The sequence below is a fragment of the Pangasianodon hypophthalmus genome, chromosome 3, assembly GCF_027358585.1.
Source record: "Pangasianodon hypophthalmus isolate fPanHyp1 chromosome 3, fPanHyp1.pri, whole genome shotgun sequence".
Classification (NCBI taxonomy): Eukaryota; Metazoa; Chordata; class Actinopteri; order Siluriformes; family Pangasiidae; genus Pangasianodon; species Pangasianodon hypophthalmus.
Genome location: NC_069712.1, coordinates 31,285,895 through 31,303,846, shown reverse-complemented (window position 1 = coordinate 31,303,846; position 17,952 = coordinate 31,285,895). Strand labels below are relative to the sequence as shown.

The 17,952-nt window shown below is 36.5% G+C and overlaps 1 long non-coding RNA gene across 2 annotated transcripts; it reads right to left on the bottom strand.

The window, feature by feature from the left end:
- Positions 1–3,854: 3,854 nt before the first annotated feature.
- LOC113541986 (uncharacterized) lies at positions 3,855–17,452 on the bottom strand. 2 transcript variants are annotated; one of them, XR_003404240.3, is made up of 5 exons: positions 17,323–17,452; positions 16,995–17,192; positions 16,253–16,401; positions 15,902–16,024; positions 3,855–4,695 (listed from the first exon to the last, which is right to left on the bottom strand). It is a non-coding gene; the product is annotated as an uncharacterized LOC113541986 (long non-coding RNA). The 2 variants fall into 2 exon arrangements; XR_003404241.3 differs by lacking the exon at positions 16,253–16,401.
- Positions 17,453–17,952: the final 500 nt, after the last annotated feature.

Sequence of the window (17,952 nt, the reverse complement as noted above, 5' to 3'; positions counted from 1 at the left end):
GAAGGTGGAGGAGTTCAAGGAATACAATTTATTTAACTGTAGTTATGCTGAATGTTTCAGAATTGGTTTCATTTGCCATTATAAATTATACAATTATGAAAAAAAAAAAAATCATGGAGTAGAATAAATAAAACGGGAAATAAATGGATCATTCAGGTATTAAAAACTAGAATTTTGTTTCTAGTTTGTACAAAACAGTATGTTGCATTTGTACAGAATGTGCTGATTTCCTGTAAAGGAAATATATACTTTGTATATAATTTTGTGATAAAAACTACAAGAGGCTGTTCAGGTTGACTAATAGAAATAAGGAAGTTAAATACAAGGTTTGTCTATTAAAATACAACAGACAAACCAGGAAGTAACATGTAAAGGAACAAATGTTTTGTAATGGTAATCAATATCCCTACTACTCATACTCCATTTTACATATTTAGCTGTAGAGTCCAAAGTAAAATATATGTAGGAAATAAAGATAAGGAAATAAGGTAAATCAGGCAAGGCAAGGTTACATATTGGTTTTTGGTGTGGCAAAAATTTTACCCTGGGGATTTTTCTACCTGTTTTCAGTGATTCAAAGAAGGCCTGGTACACGCTGTCTTATCTCATTGTATATTTGATTTTAAAAAATAATAATAATAACTGCTGCCGACAATGCCGACATATTCATGTCAAACTCACCACCAAGTAACAATGGCTAAAGCAAAAACACAGGAAATTGCATGTTAATTTGCGCTATACAAAATAGTGAGTACAATAAAAGCTGTGAAATTAAAACAACACACAAGGAACAACCCGAGTCCTTGTAAAGACTGTTTAGTAACATCCATGAACAAAATATGAACAAAATGCATGACTACTAGATAAAGAATATCTAAAATGATCTGCCAAGGTGAGTTGAACTTTTAAACACTAAACACACGTAAAAACATCAGCACAGGAACAGGTCTAAATTGATAGGAAAACAGAAGTAACTTCACTTACTTTCCCCTTTCAACACAGTTTAAATTCATAACTAACTACCACTGTTTTTGTGATGTGCTTCATGATCCCTTGATTATACACTTCTAACAATTCATGCAATACTTCCATTCAATTCAATCTTATTGCATTGATGCTTTACAGAAATCGGGATGCGGATTTAGATCCTTAAAGATCAAGCCAGAGGCAACACTGAGAGGACATGAGGGTGACACGGACAATGGGATTATAAATCATTACTGTATACAGGTGAAGAAGAGTAAAGACAAACAGTACTAAGTGTGTTGAAAGGATGTTCAGAATGAGCAGATTGTGAATAAGAGCCCTGGGATGAGCATAGGACAGGCTTTATGCTTACACTGTAGCAGCATTTCCTAGTTACAAATCTACATGATCCAGGTGAGATTATCCATTGAAGCAAGGGTGAGACTCGGGTAAAGTGTGTTTGGGAAGTGCAGATCTTTAAGTAGGTCCATGTGGGAGCATCCACAACAGCAAAAGGTAAGTCAATGGTAAGGTAAGAACAATGCAACCAGCACAAATAGAACATCAAGATAACATGCAATATTAAATTGTATGTAAAGTTGGAAATGGCCAGTCGCCACAATTTTTTTTGTTATGATCTTGTGATCTTGTACAAATAAAAGCTAACTTGCTCTTGCTTGGCAGAATTTGAATAAAACCTGAAACCAGGTTATTGTTAAGTAATGGCTGATGCTCTTGATCCATGCCTTAAAGCTAAAGTTTATTTGTCACTTAATTTGCTTCTCTTTAAATAATCCAGCAGTAGTTGCTAACAAATCCAAGTCTTAGCATATACCTTAGCTATCGAAAGAATAATTCATCTTTAACAAATTTAACAAACTCATAAGCATTACTTGTGAGCTAAAGCTGTTTTAACTAAGTAAATCTGCACACCAATCATGTCGACTAAATCTTGGGTACCGTAAAATTGAATGCAATTTATTTTTCCTCAAACCGTTAATTTAACGACAGAATCCACCTGCTCCAAATCCATAGCCCCAATTTTGGATGAAAAGTCTTTCCAGTGGCTCCAGTACAAAGTTTAGGGGATAGAATATTCAGAAGTAATAAGAAGCCACTTTTGATAATATAGCAGTTATAATTGGTGGTGTAACAGGGATGCCTTAGGAGTCTAAGGACGCTGGGTAAACACAACATCTACCCAACACTCATAATGAACAGCCACCTCATGCAAGTCTAATCACTGACCTCCAGGCAACAATGTTTTGTGGAATATGAAAACGATACTGGCATTGCGAATATTTGCCTTTCTAAGAGACTCTTATAGATTCTGTTTGGGTGTAATTTTTGAAAGACCACCTTTATGTTTGCTTTGGCCTTTCCACGAAAGGAAGAACAAGAAGTAAATGTCATTGGACTATGGAAGCATTCTCATCTTTTGCTCTTATGTTCACAAATCCATTATTGAAAGGGTTTTTTCTTCCCTGTATTCAGTTCAGTTACCTGGGAGAATAACATCATGTTATTAGTAGGATTATAGCTCCCCCCCCATCCCTCATGAATATTTTCCTCTAACAGCACACCCCCATTTTGTTTTATTCCTTACTTAGCTTATAAAACTCATAAAATACTGGATGTGCCAAAATGACCAGACAATTGTTCTACATCGCTCTTCTGAACTTATCTGAGACAAGTCTTTCTTACAATTTTGAGAACTCTAGAATCTTATACTCCGTGATGTATACTCAAAAGGAAAAAAACCATCAGTGTGACACTCGAGCAGCGTGATGCTGTGACATAAAAGTGTTATTGTGTGTCCCTATCGTTTTTAGTTGAGACACATAAAGGCTGGTCTTTTACAGCGGTGATGAAGCATATTGTGCTGGCCACAGAAGAACTAGAGAGCCATTCTTCTCACGGTGTGGGTGTATGTGACCCTGAAACAACTCCAGGCTTTGTAGTCCACTTGATCCTCCACCATCAGATGAGGACAATTACCAGGCATAAGTGGAACATAATTGTGTAAAGATTGAGGTTACAAATGAGTCCATCCATCTTCTGTGTGGAGGTCATCTGAATGAGGGTATTCAAACACAATGGGCAGAGAAGGACTGCAAGTCATGCTACTCTATAGTACTAGTCTTGCGAATGCTAAATGACTAAGAAAACATGGCAAATAAGAGAACAGATCAGACTCAGTTTGAAACTCAGAACTTTAGAATTCTTAAACAACTTCCCTGCAGTGATAGATCCAGCCAAGTCTGAAAAGTGAGTCCACCTTTCAAGTATCAGCCATAATAACTCTTCATTCATTACTCATTACTTTAAAAGTGTGCCATCTGGTAAAAGTTAAAATACAGCTTCAAATTCTTTGCTTAAAGTGAAAAGGTAAAAACTCATTTGAGTTTTCAAGAATAAATCTACAAGAAAGATTAACAAAAGAAATACATCTGCCTCAAATCACACACTGATTTTAGTGACTGAAATCTGTGCCTCTTTCCACAAGGAACCCAGAAATATGGGAAAACTAGCTATTGGCTATCTGTTAATGGCTTTATTCCTAATCTCTCAAATATTAGCTTGCATGATAACACTGATGATACAAACTAGCTGAATGATAATAGCTAGCTGTCACAGTACAAACTGTACATATCACTTGACAGATTACATTGACTGGTATTAGGTTTCCTTCTCATTCTCACATCTGTTAAAGTTTAGATTTGTTATGAACGTAGCTGTCTAGCTACAAGTCACCTTATTAATATATGATTATAGAGAAATGCATTGATGTGTTTCAAAATGTAGCAGGTAGAAAATAAAGATTGTTTAAAGTCAAATTTAATTCAAAATGATTAACTGAAATGATTAAATGATTAACTTCTGCTTCAAATGGCATAGGGTTTGTTAGGTTTAGGTCTTTTTATAATGAGAATACATCTCTAAACTCTCAAAATGAACAATATGGCCACAAAGTTATATACTGAGAATATATATTATGAATCTAGACCTATAATAATACAATATCTTAGAAAATTAGATTTATAATATTCTCAGTTCTGATTGTAACAGCCAGAGAGAAAGCTGTTTCTTCAGTTCCTTCAATTTTAATATTTAAACTACAGATCTGTTTATATTTGGGAGACCAACTGAGTTCAAAAATATTGCAGGCATGTACAAACAGAAATAACAGCAGGAGTGCACAAGAGTGGTCAAGAATATGCACTACGGTGTAGTCAGAGTTTCTATGGGAATAGACTGGCATGGGATTAAAGAAACAGTCTTGTGCATAGCTCCTACAATCCATAACCACTTAACAACTAACATCTGATAAAAAAATAAAATACAATAAAATACAAATCAATTACTATAGTGCTCTATGCATTGTTGCATTGTTTGTCCCTACTTTCAGTAAATAAGAAGCAGTCTTAACTTGTATCACTGAAGAATAATAAAATAACTTTAAATAATTGTGAACTCCATTACAGATTGACAGCTTGGCAAAAACTAAAAAGCCTGTCATGTGTTTTCCCATAGTTACTTTTCAGTCTTTGGTGCTTCCATATGCTATACTTCTGTGTACTCCCACTCTCAGACATCAGCACAGATGGCCACACACATACATCTGTAAGGCAAAACCAGGTTTTCTTCAGATGCTGACCCACCGGGTTTTATCGCTTCTGAAAAATGATCCAAACGCCTCTCCATGCAGGGAAACGTTTAAACAGCTGTCTGTAATAACCAAACGAATAAAGCAAGTCATTCAAAACAACTCGCGCTCTTCCCATGCAAACATTTTCCCATGAAAACGCAGGATCTTTCTGCTGTTTTCTTTACTGTAAGATCTACTGTATGAACACACATGTTCGGCATATAATTATACCATATGGATGCAGCTATCCTGTAGTAATATCTGGGCATGCTGAAGTAATGGACACTATGGCTAGGTAAAGAAATATGGATGGAGGAAAACATTTACCTTTGATGCTGTAATTAAGAACACTGTAGCTACAGCTTTGGCACCATGTGAGTAAATCATGGAGTTGATCATCCACAATTAGAATATCTGACAACATTACATAACCTTTTTGATTGACCTTTTTATTTAAATATGAACACATGTGATAAGATTATACTGTATATATTACACATGATGCTGTTTTCAAAGCAAAAACTGAACAAAATGAACACAAAATACATTTTAAACACAATATAATGAATATGTTGGCTTAAACATGAAACAATGATCACAAATACACTCAATAAATAAAGAGACTGTTCTTTATTTATGACCATAACAAATGTGCAGTGAACCTGGAAAACACTTCAGATGTCAGAGCGGCTGAAAAAAGGGGGGTTAAACCAAAGGGCTTTTTTCCCCCTGTTTTGACACCTCAACATTTCAGAAATAAATATTTCACCAAATAATACTTTATAATCTTGCATAGGCTTTCTGTCTGCAGAGATCACGTTAGGTAAGGAACCAGTTTCACAAATGCATCTTTAAAAATGGTCAGTCTTCCTAAACTGCTAACTCGCTAGCTACGTGCGATTTCCTCACACAGTGAATGTCATGCTTTGATCAGGTTGCTGATTACATGCCATTGTGAAATTGACATAATGGACATAAGCCTAATCAGTTACAACTCAGATTGTAAATGGTCTAAATACCAGCTGTCAGATTCTCTGAGATGGACACTTAGAGATGGTGACAGAAAAAAGGTGGAATTTTTGTGGACAGTGAGCAACAAATGAAGCTCATGTTCATCAAATTCTGTGACTGACATTTATCATCTCAAATGCAACTAAAGACCAGATTTATTTTATAGCTATTTTTATTTATTGCATATTTAATTAAATGCAAATTAAATCAATGAAATCGTTGTTGCTTTTAGACAATCAGTGTGTTGTCTTTTAATGGAATCAGAAAGGAACCTTTAAATGCAATTTTCTTGCTTTCCACTTTTGGCAGTAACCAGATTTTAAAATGCTTTTCTGAATTATATATACTGTATAGTACAAAATTTGACCATAGGAAAGTTGCCACACAAATATAATAAAGAGACTTGCCACTTTTGAAGTGGCCACAATACATTTGACTTATTTAGCCTAGAAACTCGTTAAAAACAAAACAAAAACAAAAACAAAAACACCTGCTCGTATTTCACTCATAGCAGAATTTACAGCAAAGTGTAAAAGTTGAGCAGACTTCACCAGAAACAACTATCATGTAACAAAGAGGACATGGCTATAAAGTGTAACAGAATAAAGGTAAGTAAATCGATACGGAGAACTCTCACAAAACAGTTAGACACAAGTTAAGGCCAGGGTATTTTTAAAAGAGTATTAGTATGAAGTCCAACTAAAACTGACTGCACCCAATTTCTATCAGCTGAGTTGGCTATACATTGAAGGAATCTAATGCAATCTCCATCTGTCACATTTTAATCTTTACCGGCATTACTCTGACAGTACGTGATCACGAAAATCACACACCCAAAACACAATCTAATACAGCCGTCACTTGAAGGGTGAAATAAATCCTGAGGACAAATGCACAACTGTGGAGTGTATGCAGATTACTAATGACAACTTGCTCACTGTCATTTACGCTGCTGCTACAAATAATAATAATATTAATAAACATGGCTACCAAGGCTACCATTTTGAAAACAGAAGCACAGGTGCTAGAGAAGTTGAATGTTAAAATATGATAGCACTTAGATAAAGCAACATAAGAACACTTCTAAACGTGTTAGGTGTAATAAAGCCATGTATGAGACGGAAAGGCTTGTGAAATGCACAGATGTGAAATGCCAATGGGGAAAAAATAACTTGATTTCAGTTTAACGTATACACTTGTGTAAAATCATTTCTTAAAGAACTTGAGAAAACTTGTATTAGTCAAAGTAAACCTCACAGCCACTTAGATAACACTTTACTTAAGGATGATGTTCATAGGGCTACATGACACCTAAATAAGCCCTTCATGACAACAGGCCTAAACTGATATAAACATTAATAAAATTTATTCCAGTATGCATCAGCTGCCATTAAAAACTGCTATCAAATTATTATGGCTGACAACTAAACCATTACCAGACCAACACTAACTAATGTTGTAGTTAGTTTTTGAGAATTCATGATAATTCAGGATGTGAGACAGTCCAACACTAATATCAGTCGTGTTTCAAACACACCCACTGGTTTAATATGCTCATGTTTGAAGTTTCTGCTGTGAGATATCCAGATATGCCTAGTTATGGCAACAACTGGAGAGAAAACACAGGAAGGAAAGATGAATTTCAAAGAAGAGTGCACAGCAGGTAAAAGGTAGCACCCTGAAATGAGTACTTTCCACTTTCCACAGCAAATCGACAGAAAATTATCCTCAAGCAGTTGGGTTGGGTCAAGGCTAAAGTGAATGAATTCAATATAATGAGCTAGGATGAGTCACTGTCATCCTGCGTGACTACAGACTAAGCATTCTTTCATAGTTTTGGCTTGGTCATGCTTGAACCTTGAAAAGAACTAGAACAACGAGCTAGGCCCTCTGTTCTGTTTGTGTAATTGGGAGCCGACGTGTTGATGAATTTCACGTGCCGCTAGTTCCCGGCTTTTGTTGGTATTAAGCCGATTAAGCGCATGCTACCCGAGTTTGGTCTGATGAGGGATCCAAGAGTGGCTTTACTGAGCATTGTCTGCCGGATTGAGCTACAACAATAGAGACATGGAATAATTAAAAGATTATCTGGTAAGGCAGATAGGGGCACAGGGGAGGATATGTTAAATCTGATGTTTGTGTGGCTAATGACTGTGTGTGACTGGTGTATAGAATACTAATTCAAGCTAAAGACAATTTAAACTATATTTTTAAATGTAAAAGGTGTCTCTAATACAAATATAACTGGCAAAGTTGATTCATATGTATGGACTTTTTCCCTAATCAGAACATTTTTAAACCCACTAAGAAGAAATTTACATTTAGAAATTTGAACACAGCCAACAGGTTTAAAACTTTTCAAAATGGAAGTTAAAAAAAAAGAAATCCAAGAGGTCCAGATTGTCAACAGCATGCATGTCTGTCATCAATTCCTTTTTGGTCACTGTACAATTGTGTTTTCGTAGTTTTGATGTCTTCATTATGATTCTAAAATGTGGAAAATAGTTTATATAAAGAACACCCTTATCTAAAGTCTTCAGTGCATCCAAACTTTTGGCTGTTAGTGTAATTCAAAAACATGTTATTAGCATTAATCCAACATAACACACCGCTATGGCCTCACGAACACATCTGCAATGAGAAAGACACATTTTCTGGGTGACCACAGATGTCTATCTCAAATGAATTAATTACAAGGCACAATCAAATCAGGGCATGGGTGGTCGGAAGGCTAAAGTGCTCTTTAGCTAATGGAACATCAAACTCGTTAAAGCGCAGTTTGGTTGGCTGAGCTGGTTGGATGATTAACCCCCATGAACGCTGCCGTTTCGTAAATGGAAGCACATGAATAAGTCGCATAAACATCTATGAACTTAAGGTTGAATCATTCGCTACCAACAGTTCTACTACAGCTCTGTTGACTTGAATAATTTTCTATACGTTACGTTTTTATAGCGACAGTCAATTCACAGGGACTTGTATGGAGATTGATCCACATAATGAAAGTTAAAAATGAGTTGTTATTTAACAAATAAAAAGAAATCATTGATATGGTGAAGTTGTTTTTTTTATAAGGAGACATTTATTTAATACTTACAGAAGGAGTTTCCAGTATCAGCACACTGTAACATTGAGGTCAGCTGTAACAATAAGGTTTAATGCCATGGGAAAGTATTCTGTTTTTATTCAGTTAACATTTCACGCTTTTGTGTGTTTTTGTATTATCAATTATTATTATTATTATTATTATTATTATTGTATTAAGAGAAAGGTAAAAAAGAGAGGCCGCAACAACACAACTGATAACAGGAACTAACTTGTTTTGCAGATGTTCCATGACATAAAATGTAACTATATACTAGTGAAATGTATGATGGTGTCATTCTTTAAGAAATGAGAAATATTAAATTACCGTGGTATAAGAGAAATAAAACACTTCAGGATGTGCAGTTATAGGTAAATAATCTTTGAGGCGGTCACAATAACTCCACTTCACATCCCACACCACCCTGTTGTTGATTATTTTCCCTACAGTTGTTTGCCCTATGGTTATGGTTATTATTAAGCATAACTTTTGATGTTATTTGTGCAGGAATCAGAATCTAATATTGGAGTTTGGAGAAAGAATCAGCCTAGAAGTTGAATTTTACATTATAATTTGTAACATAATATTGGAGTCTAAAGCTTAGATGTGGCTTCTGAAACTACTTTTTGTTAAGAGTTTCATTTATTTGTTTTAATGATGAGGATGTTGTTGTGTTTCTATTCAGCCTTATTTAATAGCGCAAGAAGCCTTTGTGAAAAACCAGAGGAAGCACCTTTAAGATCATAAAGCAGTGAGGATGCATCACTAGTGTTAACACTACACAAAGGACACATAACAGCTGCCTTAGTGAGGTGAGCCAGTCTCCATCGCACCACCTGGCCCTTTATGAAGAGCCTCCTGAGGTGAAGTGTCATCACGCCACACCAAGGTCAGTCGTCACGTTGATGAGCGTTTCCCAGCAGCAATCAGCCACATTCGAGTCTCCACGTGATTCCAAGGTTACTCTCAGAGGAAAGACACTCATCTCCTGTGATTTTTTTTTTCCACTGAGTGATAATGAGGCTGGGAATCAACCATAAAGCATCAGCACTATAAGACCCATGAGACAATGATCAAAGGAGTGAGAATCATTGTAATTGTAAATCCAGGGTTACTTTTAAATATGGCACAATTTACATAAAATATTTAGAATATTTTTTCGTGCAAAACACCCTTTCATATTGATCACAATAAGTATGTTCACTAAAGATGGGCTCAGCTAACGTATGATTAAGAGTTGAAGCTAAGAGTCTCCGCAATAATCCATTGATAGTAAAGATTTGTTTAATGAGTGCTAGCCTTAACTTGGGGGCACGGTGGCTCAGTGGTTAGCACTGTTGCCTCACACCTCTGGGGTTCGGAGTTTGTTCTCCCCATGCTTCAGGGGTTTTCTCCAGGTTCTCCAGTTTCCTCCCCCAGTCCAAAGACATGTGCTGTAGGCAGACTGGCATGTCCAAACTGCCCATAGTGTGTGTGATTGTGCCCGGCGATGGGCTGGCCCTCGTCCAGGGTGTGCCCTGCCTCGTGCCCCCAGTTCCCTGGGATAGCCTTCCGGCTACCCTGTGTAAGGTAAGTGGTATAGAAGATGGATGGCTGGATAGCCTTAACTTAGCCTTTAGAATACCTTCATTAAGTGCAACATTTGGAGGTATTTTTGCCATATTTTGATCATAATCTGATTTCTTGCTCAGTTAAATGACAAAGCTGCCCATATCTGTTTATACTGCTAATTACCACTGGATGCCCCCGAACCATTAGACCTGAAACGTTCTCCATAGCCATTTAAAATACCTTTATAAAGATAATCAAAGTACAAAAACCTTATTAGTTTTCATACATGCTCAGTATGATACAAATTAATGATATGTAACAGACTCAACAGTACACTTGTGTGAAAAGATAACCATTTAGGTAATCTAAAATAATATACTGTGTCATGTATTCATAATACAGAAATTGTGACACACTAAAACATACATCACTAAAAACAGAAGCATTTAAGCTGCCCAAAGATAGTTGTGTTAGGCTTAAAGGTAGGGTTGGTGATTCCAAGTCACTTTTACTGATCTGACTTCAATGAACATAAGACTAAATTAACACAAGTTATCCTAGCATTCTGTTAGCTGTGAATAAGACATTATATATACTATATAGCTCAACAGAAGAAACTCTGGTCACTGTAAATGGGACGAAAAAAAATGACATGAACCACAAACACCCAAGGAATCAAGACTAGACATTTTACTTGGCTGTCAATTCAGAAGGCTCCTCCTTTTGGATTTGCATTTAAGCATTCTAGCCAAGGAGGGTGACTTTGGCAGGAACACTGAAGGGATGGGCTGTATGTGTTTGGATTTGAAGTTTCAAATCCAAGATTAGATTGCACCAAAATCACTAAATATAGCTTTAAAGTATAGAGTAATAGTGCTGCTATAAGGATCTTACCATTAAATGTCATCCAAATATGTATGGCTACTGGCCGACCCTACAAATTACATAAATGACACTGAACTCCATGTGACGTTTCTACGATCAAATTTCTTTGCCAACATAAATCTGGAACACAGAACGTAATTTTGTGAAATTTTATTGCCAAAAGGTTTTGGCAGTATTGTAGCAATTATAGAATACAGCAGCTTTCTTGGATGAAATACTGCAGGTTTTTTCTGCAGCAGTGACTCTAAACACATGAGCCCACTAAGTTACCCATTTACATAATTTTCTTCAGTACTATTAAAGTACTATTATCTCAGTACCATACTAGCCATGTTGAGGGGTTCTGGTATTAACTACACAGGAGAAGGTGGGTTTATGGTAGTCTTCTTAGTTGTGGTTTTTGACCCTGATAAAACATCCTCACTGGCTTAGACATGACACTAAATATATGCTGTTCCTGTCAAACTCCTCAAGAGGGTCAAGTGATTGCTCTGAGAATAGATGTAATTCACAGAGTGATATGAGAGAATGTCAGTGAATGGAAAGGACAGCCTCACAGATGCTCTTCCATGGATTAATTGACCTTGTTTTTGCCCCACTGTCCTTCTGTCGGTGTCAACTCGATGTGGGTCACTAGATCTGAACTGTCTAAAGAGGTGAGGTCATTTTTTAATAAAATAAAAGAGCAGAAATGAGACACTTATTTGATAGTTTGATGGCACTTTCACTCAAACATCAAATATAAAAAAGTAATGATTATGCAAATGCTACATAGTCAGACGCATACCTTTTTTTTTTTTTTTTTTTTTTTTAAAACATTCCTCTTGCGAGTGGCTTTGGGGAAAACTCAGCTAACAAGCTAACATTGACAAGACTGTTGGTAAAATGAGAAATATTTTACTTATTTTAACATCATTTAGTAGGCTGTCTTTCGTTTTATGGAGGTAGCTGTCTTGTGGGTATGTGTAATATATAAGTTTTAAAACAGGACAGTACATGCTGTTACAGGAAAATAATCAATGAAGTGACGATTATTTTCCAATAACAGCATGTCCTGAAATGTTTTAGTCCTGTTATACCTCAGCAATTCACCAGCAATTAATTAATTGATATATTTTAACCAATCAGTGATTAAAACATATGTTTTTAAAATCAGTTTATAGTTACATTTAATGTTCAAAAATGTACTTCCGGTTATCACTTACATTATAGCAGCTATAAAGAGCCATTCCCTTAGTTTGGAAAACGGCAGACAGACTCTTACTAATTAATAAACTTGCAAATGTAAGTAAACAATAATTAACTTGGGAATTTTAAAATGTGATAATCGTGTGAACAGTGATAAAGCTTTAGCCAGCTATCTCAATGTGAAGATTTTATATCAGTGCATGCTTAAATTAAAACTTAAGCATGATGCTTAAAACCTGAACCCCAGCCTCTAAGGTCCATAATTGCTGACAGGGTTCAGAAGCTTTAATGCGTGAGGCCGTGACCATGGAGAGTGCGGGTCAACGATACATCAATTTAGCCTTATTGCTCACTTATTCTACATTCAAACTCCTGCATTTCATTAATTCCCAGTGGATGCCATGAAGCTAAGCTTTGAAGACAGACAGGAAGGAGTTTAAAAAAGGTGAGGAAGGTCCAAAGTCAACGATAGTTTTCTCATAAAATTGGAAAAACACACAGTAGCTAATCCTTGAGTATGACGGTTTTCTTTCTAAAATGCAGTCCTAATTACAGTATCAAACGTCTTGCCTACGTCATTCCTTCACACTTTCAGACATACATTAAGACTGCACACAGACTATAATTAAAGTTAATCATGCCAGTCAGAAACACTCTAATTCACTGATACCTACCAGAGCAATTAAAATACGCCTTCTGTTTTCTAGACATGCTAAACTGTTTTGGTAGTAAACCTTTAACTTTGATTATGATTATCATATTTGTAATCCATCTAGCTACAAAATTGTAGATGTGACGTGATTTTTAATTGCTTCCTGGTGTCGCCCAGATGAGAATAGATTCCAGGAGTCTGGTTCCTCCCAAGGTTTCCTCCTCATGTCTCAGGGAGTTTTTCCTAGGGACTGTCACCTCTGGCTTGCTCATTAGAGATACATTTAAAAATTATATCCTGGTTTCTGTATAGCTGATTTGTGACAATGTCCATTGTTAAAAGCACTATATAAATAAAACTGAACTGAACTGGTTCCACCTTCGCTTTTTACGTTGGCTAACACTAGATGTACAGTATAGTACAAAAAGAGCTGTTAGACAAAGAAGACTGCACTGAGCATACTGTGTAACTAAAGAAGAAGAAGGAGAAGAGGAGGAGGACATTTAGTTAAAACACATGAAATTGTGCTACATAGAGACAAATCCTCCAGCTTAAGATGCTATATGGCGCTTATCAGATAGGAATTGCATTACAGCTAGGTATAGAGGAAGAGAGTAAATAGTTTAGGTCTTTCTGAGAAGACTCAATGTAGCCATACACAACATGCCCCCATTTCCCATTTATTAAATTCTATTCTCAATCTTAAGGACTGTTTTGCATCAATATAACTGTAGATGCAGTTGGCATTGCTATCTGATACAATTTCCATTTCAAAGCAATTTCCATGGATGGCCCTGTAGCCAGAACTACTGCCCAAGCTACTTTTACAAAAAAAAAAAACAAAAAAAAAAAAAACAATGATCAGTGACCAGAATCACAGCGCAATGGCCTCATGCCCTTTATGGAAGCTGGGCTCTGGTTCTGCTGAATGACAAGAAATCATCCATAAATGAATGAGTAAATAAATAAATAAATAAATAAATAAATAAGGTACTGCATGACTGGTTCTGGTCTATATCGCTAATCACATAACAGTGTTAAAACCAAATGAGCAAAGCATACAATGCGGAAGTGTAAATTACAAAAGGTTGATCAGTAATTAGGATATATCCACTGCACTATACCTTATTATAAGTAATGGCTTTGAACTTCAAAGATCATGGATAATTTTAATGAGAATATATTTCTGAAATTCCCAAAAAGCAGTCCAGGCGAGATAGCATATAATGAGATGCTTCTTAGACAATTAGCAATAATCTGATAGAGTGGTGAAATACAGTAAAGTCCAACAGACTCTTTTTTTTTTTTTATTGAAAAGGAATAAAATACTTGGTTTATACTTAGACTCAATCTATGTATCTAAAACACTGAGAACACATCTTGGGTCAGTTATAGATAAATGACAAATGAGCTTTTGCTAAAGTTTTATACAGCCCTGTACTGTTAGACATTTCCTTGGATAAAATAATCGGATAAAATCATCTAAACATGAAAAATAACAACAGTAATAATTATTATTATAAAAGGTTGGTGTCAACCCTTTCATTTTTGGATACATTTTGATTTTAGAGTGTATAAGAGAGACTAGGATGAAGGTGAGTAAGTGAAGCTGAGATGAAGGTGAGTTAGAGAGTAAATATGAGCAGAAGGAGGATGAGGATGATGAACTTGGAGCGCATCGGAATCTGGCACACTGCCAAGCCTCTTCAGTCAGAGTCGCACACACAGACGAGCACTTGCTACACCAACGGAACAGCTTGTAATCTCTCACAAACTGTGTGTATGCATGTTTTATTAGAATTAGATGTCTCACTGTCAGAGTCACTATTTACATGCTCAGCTAAAGCTGGACATAAACTACATTACAAAATAAAGCAACCCACACTGTTCAAGGCAAGTAACTTTTACAGAATTTAATGCTGTTCTGTTGCAAATCACACTCACACTAAATGAACAGGCAAAAATTTATCGTCTTGGTAACAAGTCCAACAACAGCCTTGAAAAGACAAATTTATGGTCAAATCTATAGCAATTTACATATGAAGAACGGGTCCCAAGTCTATACAGGCTGGACTATTCAAATCAGACATAAGCGTGTAAACAAGCACATCTCATTGATCCTCAAGCAGATTTTATGAATTTGCAGCATTTTGCAGTAAAAATTGTAATTTCTTCTAAAAATGCAAAATCCTCTCCCACACTCTCATCAAGTACTTTCAAATTGTCTATGGTGGGATGCAATATCTGGACGATAATCAATGTTTTAGATGCCTGTACTAAAAGCTCCAAGCACAAGACCCTATTTTTTATGTAGAGCCACTGAAAGAAGTGCCTAGGGCACAGCTTTTTATTTTTTATTTTTTGATAATTGCATTATTACTGTGGCAAGAGAGTAAAGCGTGAACAGCATGTTGGCAGCTTCAAAAACCCTTGGGGGGGGGGGGGGGGGGGGTTGAAGCTGCCAAATCAACCCACTTTAATTGTATATTTTACAGTATTTTTTTTCCCCATTAAAATGTTTGTAAGATTTCAAGAATCAAAATATCTTCCATTCTTTTCCATTCTTATTTTCCAGTATTTCACCATTCCTTAACAAGAAACGTGCTGTTTTTTTTGTACTATATCTAAGAATTATTCATATTAACACCATTATATTGATTGGATAACTGTTTCATGTATGAAATGCTCTACACCATGCCTCCACCACATATTGTTTAACTGCAGTATAAATTCTCTGATAACTAAATAATGACATCCACTCAGTGTAATGTGAGCTACCCATACATATTTAAAGTGGAATCAGATACACAACCTGAGAGCAGAAGACAACAAACCAGTTTCACAAATACGATTATAGCAAGACAGGAGAATGGTCAGAGCTTACCTCTGCTATCTTGAAGTTTAGATACACTACCTGTGTACTTCCTATGCATTTTGGTCTTGCTTTTGCTCCATGTAAAACACGAGGGGCTGAGGTGGTTGAACATAAGTGCCGAGTTGCTTTATTGGTGCTTATTCAAAGAATCACAGTCATAATCTATAACAGAGGGCAGAATACTGGCATTTAGGGTTAGAGTATCTTTTCTGAACACTAACATTCATATGGCATTAGTGTTCTTGCTTGCATGTTAAAAGTTTTAAGGATCAAATGCTAGAATGCAAACAGAAGTCCAAGATGTCTTAGATGATGTTATAAGTAGTTATAGGTAGATTGGCTCTTTCGGGTTTCATGATAACAGCTGTGGTGTTGAATTCACTCACTCACTTTCAGTAAACATTTTATCCTGGTCAGTTTCATGGAGAAGCCATAGCCTATCCCGGGACCAATGGGCATGAGGCAGCAATACACGCTGGATGGGATGCCAGTCCATCTTAGGGCACCATGCACACCCACACTCACACATTCAGTCACACCTAGGGGCAATACACTTTAGCCAATCCACTTACTGGTAACCAGAGAAGATGTAAAACTTCACACTGACACACTGGACACACTGGACCCTGGAGCTATAAGCTGAAAATGCGACTGTCTGTGCCAGCCCTGGAGTGTTGAACTATTTGACATTGGTATCAGACCAAGAGATATGTCCAAGACAGCAAACTAATTTCACAAACACTGTATTTTCAATTCTAATCATTGAAATGTAATAAAACACCACTCGATTGTACCATTTGGGTTGATGGAAGGCTGTGCAAGGAAGCATTCTGGCAAGAGCACCCCAATATTTGGCCATTCTTTCTGAATCTTTGTGCTCCTTCATGAGCAGAAGGTCATGAAAGACAATAACCAGCATCTGCCTTTTATTCTAAAGCATTGGATCTGAAGGCAGACATTTTTGGCATTTACCAAAGTTGTCAGTAAGAGCAGAGGTCAGAATGCTACATGGCTAGGTTGATGATCACCAGGACCAGTGATACATGCAGTGGCAGCTAGCAAAACATTCTGATCAGCATCCTTAGAAAAAAGAGGGCTAAAAGGGAAGGAGAAGCTGAGAAAGATGACTGACCTTACATTAGACTCTTCTGTACGCACAAGAGAGCCTCTCTCCTCTAGGAACAAATAGGTTTTGTGCTGCTAGCAGTCTTTGGATAATCTTGTGCCTTTGAGCATAGCAGAGATGAAAGCTCAGCGTCTTCCATAAACACTCCAACAAGCATGCTCATCATTCACCACTTCACTCACATCCTGTCTCCTCCTTTCAGCACTGAAAAAAATTGCCCTAATTCATGCCTCAGTCAATTTCACATTCCACTCAGGGCAGTTATAGTTCAATGGCTGAGGTTTTGGGCTAGTACCTAGAAGGTTTTTCTATAAAAGTAATTTATAATACAGACCTAGATCACAGACAGAGGGCACAGTACTGAAGCCACAATTCCAGTGGCATATTCTCCCAGTATGTATCTGTCATAGAATTTGATTAAGTTTGATGCTTGATATTTAAGTCATTTTCCTTGATATGTAACAGAATTGAAGAACTTCACAAAGTGTGTTTGGCAATCTGGGTTATTTATGGCAATGAGTGTGAGCAGGTGAGTTCCATTAGTAATCAGGCAACTGTGAGGGGATAGGTGTTTGACTGGAATTCTTGTGACAAGGTGTTGGACTGAGGAACATCTGCAACTTTGGAAGTTACAGGCACATGAGTGACTGTAATTCTTAAGATATATATTGGCAGCATTTGTTTATTCTGTAAATAAGGTTGTAAAGTGACCTCAAGTCTATGAAAGGCATTTTGTTGGTAACAATTCAAAATAGCTTGGAGTAACACAGCCATTGCTGTTGCTTAGCAACACATGGTCAGCAGAATGATACAGGTTTGGTGCAACAAGTTGTTATACTGTATAGGATAAGAACGCTTCTAGTCTAGAATACTTTTTAACCAGATTGCATAGTTGGAACTAAGTTGTATAAGTAAGGAATAAAACAATTGGGAATGAGATGTTACAGGAAAATAATGACTGGAT